Raw genomic sequence first — 6,000 nt, forward strand, 5'->3', positions numbered from 1 at the left:
CAAGAGTGAAGACAACCTAATGCATGAATCTATTAGTTACAAAAGGTGGGTTATTCTTATCCCTGAGTGGTAATTGTGGTCCAAACAAATTAATTGGATTAAAAATGGGGGATAATACACTCCCATGAAAGTTAATTAAGGAGAATATTAAAAATTAAAGTAGAGAGATAAAAAATGAAAGCTATAACTACATAGAGAAACCACATGGAGGTTAATCCTGGGGTACTCTACAAAAATAATGGGGGCTAATCCTCACCCTGGCACTTAACCAGCAAAATTAAAACCCAAGTTTAAAGATTCTAAGCAATAACAGTAGCATCATTTTGGATTCTAGAAAAGAATGGAGTGTAAAAGAATAGAATAATAGAACCAATAAGCATGTATAATAGAACATTAGATCTTTTATAAAAAGAGTATGTCATTGAGCTATTAGAATATTACACAGAGTGAGTTTAAGCTAGAATAGCATCAAGCAAAGAACCAATTAAATTATTCATACGTAACTTGCTAAATATCTATAAGAAGTAAAGAGATAAATAAGTATTTTTATTAAAACCACACTTGTGGGCCATATATATGTAAAAAATTAGCAACTTTCTTATTATGTATATATAATTAGAAGTGTTAAACAAAAAATGCTCTTAGATAGTGCAAAACCAGAAGATAAACATTAAATTTAAAAAAGGGAAAGAATCAATCTCCAATATATAATGGAAATAATTAAATGTTAGTGGAATTAAGCAATTAACTCAAGCATAAAATAAAGGATCAACTAACTAAGTCACATACTAAATACTAATGAAAAAGGGACTTATGTATACATATATAAAAGGAATGTATAAGTTCTAAGAAGACTAAGCAAACCACATAAAGAACTTACAACAACATGAATACCGAAAAGAAAGTCATTAGCAAGTGCAAGTTAAGCAGCTTGTGTACAACACGGGTAGCTAATTCAAAGACCCAGAACTATGGAAGATCATCGGAATTGGTAACAACTTGGAGAAAAAGGTGTCGAGTTCAAGCTTTACAATGAGAAAGGGGAGTGAGTGGTCAATGGCAACGATGAAAGTATAGGCGACAGTGATTACATAAACGAAGGCCAATTTTTATGATGCACTCAAGCAAGGCGAGTAGAACCGGATGCCCATCACAATGAGTAGAGACCGAGTCAAACTTGAAGAGGAGAAAATGAATGTGTCAAGTCGTGTCTGGGAGCTACAAACGAACTAGTAAGCACACTTAAGGTTCCTTACGCCAACAGACATAGTTCAAGCTTACGGTGGCAATGTCCGGCTGGGAAAAAACTGAAGCTATGTCTGTCATAAATTGAGCCAAGAGAAATGAACAAAGGTGTAGAGGTTCTCATACATAACTACTACAAGTGAATTCATGCAGTTATACTTAGAGCAACGGAAAAATAACAAACATCCCGCTTAAGTGAGCACCATAAAATCATACGTCAATGGGGTTCGTACAAAGTGCAGGCTTATACTACTCAGAAGGCAACGTGAGCAACTTTACGTGACTAGAGTGGAAAAGACAAGCTGGAAGATCAGGAGCTTCACGTAAGGGAAGGAAGGGAGGAGAGTAAGTGTCGCCAAGAACTGAAGTTAGCAATAGAAAAACTAAGGACCGTGATAACGAGTACACTGTTCACAGTGAGGAGTCGGGTGGAGAAGCCAGGTAAAAGTGAGCCGACCGTGAGCACTTGAACAAAGGAGGAGGAAATGCGAAACAGGAGGGCAATGGCAATGTCACTTGTCAAATGAGTCGCAGCTTTGTAGAAATGACGTGAAGACAAGTCGTAAAATCCATGAAGATCAAAGACGTAAGGGAAATGTAATAGAGAAACGGAAATACGTAAAGCCATGAAGATCAAAGAAGCAGGCAGTGGACCAAGATAAGACCAAGATAAGCGAGTATGGTGCAAGTGTACCTTCCAAAAAGCAACGTAAAGACTTTGAGTGGTAGGGAGAAAAAGCCAAAGTGAGCGAGAGTCGCTAACAAGTGAGACCGAGAGAACTAGCGCTCCATTACGGTGATGAGCCCAAAGTAAGAAAGATGGTCTTGGACTGCATGCATTATAGCACGGTGAAGCAAGCGTTACAAGAAAGTCATCAAGCAAGGTCGTGATAGGGGTTTCAAGTCAAGGTAGTTAAGGGGGTTTAATAGTATAGGTTAGATATATGGGGTTTAGTAGGCTTAGGAGAAAAAGAAAGTGGCAATAAGCAAGAAGCGCAATAACTAAACAAGCAAGACTGGTAGAGCAAGTGGCGAGAGGATGTGGGCATGAAGATAGAAGGGTGTGGGGGAGCAGGTTTAGTTTAGGAGAGTTAATAAAAAACTCTATTATATATCAACAATAGATAATGTTCTAAGACTTATAAAGAAGATATTTAGTGTGTGTGGGGGTAAATTTTAAAATGTTTTTAGTACAACCAAGAAAAAAAAATTAAGTTAAAGGAGGGGGGTCGAGTGGGCATAAGCAAGTAGCAGCTGAGGAAGATTGAAATTGTGTGTGTGAGTTTAATAACCAAAAAATGAAGGATTGAATAGTTTTATATTTTGTATGTGTTGGGGGAAATAAAGGTACATCAGAGGGAAAAAAAATTAAAGAATGGGGGGCTAGGGATGAAATAAGAAAACTTAAGAGGGAAGAATCCCAACTCGTATAGTCATAAGGGATAGTTGTAGTTAAATAATTGTTAAGGGGTGAAAGGTAAGACTATTAATTAGAAAGAATTTAGTAAGTGCCATAAATTTATTTGCTACCAAAACAATTATTTAAAGAGAAGTGTAAGTGTAAGGGACAGAAAAAGGAAAAATTGTGGAAGTTTTTGAACTTGAAAATAATTGATGATAAGGGGAAGTGGGGGGTTGGGGGGAAGGGGGTTTGTGTTAAGTATAGGTGAGGGAGTGTGTGAACACATCATGAGTGTATGTAAGTAGGAGAAATGTGTGTGTATGTGTCTTCTCACTCTCTCTCTCGTGTATCGGTTTCGAGCACACAGTAGCTGGAGTGGATGAAAAAGAGCAGTGAGACGAGTACAAGGAAGACACAGGCTAAGGCCGACAGTAGCTGAACTTTGTAAGGAGAGGAGAGCAGCATCGGAGTACCTCAAGTCATCAAAAAGAGGCGAAACGCCAGCAGTGAATGGAGCAACGACCGTACGAACGACGGAACAAAAGGTGGTTAAAACTGGAAGGTTGCAGAGGACAATGTAGAGGAGGAGTCGACATAGAGGTGGCTGAGAGAAGGGTCCCGAGCCAAGAGGAGAGCCAGCAAGAAAGGCGGAGAAAGAGCTTACGGGAAGAGGAGAGCATGCAGCAGGAAGGGCGGCTCAGATACGTAGTCTCTTATCTAGGATGGCCTGTGCAAGAGGAGCCAACTTTAAACCAAGCACAAACCTGCCGCAGTAGTCGTAAGCTCAAAAGCACTCAAGCTGGTCGTTGGTCATCGCCCAAAAAGTAAGAGCCCTTGCTTATGAAGAGCAAAGCACGGTAAGGGAGAACCACATAAGCTTGGAGCCTGTCGTAAAAACCTGAGAGAGAAGAAGGTCCACGGGAGCACGAAGGGAGAGAAGAGGATCGTCAAAAGTCAGAATGATAGGCACGAAAGTCACTGAGCAAGTTAAGAGGTCAACAGACGCAGTCGAGATAAGAAGAGGTAAGTTAACACGAAGACGAACCAAGAAAACGGATCACTACCACGTGCATGGCGGTGGTCAGGTAGGAGTTAAAAGAAAGAATGTAGGGAGAACGCTTATAAAGCTGGGGAGAGGGGTAGGTAAAGTAGGATTAGGGGTACGCGTAGGTTGGAGTTAAGCAAGAAAGGTTAGGAGTAGTTTAGAATGGTCTTAATAAATTAGAGGGTTTTTCTTAAAAAGTAACAAATAAGGGGGTGTTAAAGGGGCGTCTTGGGACGAAGGGGGAAAAAAAGGTTCGCCCAATTAAGGAGGGTTTTCCTTACTAAATAAAATGACCAAATTAAAGAGGTGGATACAATCGAAGAGGGAATACTTAGGGGTGATTAAATGGGGGATGAAAAACGTTAGAGGGCCAAGTAGAAAAGGGTGGGAGAGAAAGCTATAAATAAATTGAAATAGGTGAGCCAAAAATAAAAATGAAAAAAGGAGAAACACATACATTACAAGTCAAGTGGGTGAGTAGGTACGGTAGCGTGAAGGTTGTGTGTGTGTGTTTGTTAATCATAACTCATAAATAAGCTTTAATAGTGAGCCAAACAAGCTTAATAATCATAAATTATAAAGACATCAAAATTAAAGAAGAGAATAATAAAAATTTTACCTAAGGGGAGAAGAGGGGAGGGCCCATAGAAATATGGGTGTTAACCCATATCAATTAAATTAGAGAAAAAATTCGTAAGGTAGAGATATAAGGGGCAATGTGGATTGTAAAGGTTAGGAGGTGTGTGCACCCATCATGGTGCATGTAAGTAAGAAAAAAGGTGTGTGTGTGTGTGTGAAAAAAGGTACAATAAAAAAAGGGGGGAAATCGTTAAAAATGAGAACCAAAATAAATCAAAGGGTTAGGAGGGGCCTTATAAACTAGGGGTTAAATTACTCTTAAACTAGCAATATTACGGAGAGGTTAAATTTTATTACTAATAAGGAAAGGTTAGGGAAGGGATTAATAAATCCATTAAACTAAATTATATATTCTAAAAGAAAGAGGAGTAGGGTTGAATAAATTAAAAACACGTTAAGAAAATTTTAAAGGTTAATTGTATAAGAAAAGAAGCTTTCAAGTAATTCATAAGTGGGGGGTGAGGGTAGGGGTGTGGGAACCAATGTGTATGTTTATGGAAAAAGTGTGTGTGTGTGTGTGTGTGTGTGTGGAAAGAAATAAGTGTGTGTCTGTGAGAGAGATACATTTACTATTCAAAATTATCTTTTTTTTGTGTGTGTGTGGGGGGGGGGGGGGGCACCCCAAACCCAGAGGTTAAGAGCACATGGAGGGAAGTAAGTCCACCAGGTCGAACTTACTCCCACCCTACTAATAATAAGTGAATAAAAGTGGATCTGTGCGATACTTGTGTCAAAATGAAAAAATGGTATCAACAGTAAATGCGTAAACCACTTCTACAAAATAGATATAAAAGTCAGTAAAAAATAAGGCGGATCACAAAAAGACTAGGAATTTTATCCATGCTAAAGAATTATCCAATGGATGTGAATTAACTCTATGGCACTAGCCTCAAAGGCTAGTTGGGATATCAAAGTGTGTGTTTAGATTAAAAAGTCCCATCAATAATTGAGCCATACAATTAATTCCATCAATTGGATAAAAAGTACAAAAAGGGAAACATATAAGGAAAAAATATTTGAGACATCAAAGTTGAAAAATGCAACAACTAGAGTTTGCAAAACATTCCACCAAAATGAGGAATCTGTATTCATATTGAGTTTGACAAACACAATATTGAAAAAAGATGTCAAATCCTCAGGTAGTCCAGATTCCAAGGTCAGGGTCCACTTACTTGCCACCATCCAAAAAAATTAGATGTAAGAACATCATAGTTATATTTGGGTAGATAGGTAATGCCTATTTTTCTTGGCTTGTTATCGCTTTACCTAGGAACATAGACGGTTAACCATATGGATTCTTAGATAATTAAAAAAAGTCTGTGTCACGAGTGGAGTAAGGAGCGAATGAGTGCATGGATTAGAGGCAATATGGGAGGATTAGTGTGCTTGGTGTGTGGGGTGGTTAAAAAGAGGGTGTAAAGGGGAGATTTTATAGGGGGTAATAAAAGAATAATTCATAGTTGGAAAAGTGTGTGTGTGTGCATGCACGCACGCACGTGTGTGTGTGTATGCGTGTTTAGATTTAAAAATCCCATCAATAAATGAACCATACAATTAATTCAATCAATTGGATAAAAAAACATTGGTTGAAAAATATAAATAAATAAAACTAAATTGAAGTAGCTTTTGACAATATTGCAATCCAACCTTTATAAAAAAGAAAATAGGC

This window comes from Dipteris shenzhenensis, chromosome 26, assembly GCF_047967505.1.
Source record: "Dipteris shenzhenensis isolate YYH24624 ecotype China chromosome 26, Dip_SZ_1.0, whole genome shotgun sequence".
NCBI classification, from domain to species: domain Eukaryota; kingdom Viridiplantae; phylum Streptophyta; class Polypodiopsida; order Gleicheniales; family Dipteridaceae; genus Dipteris; species Dipteris shenzhenensis.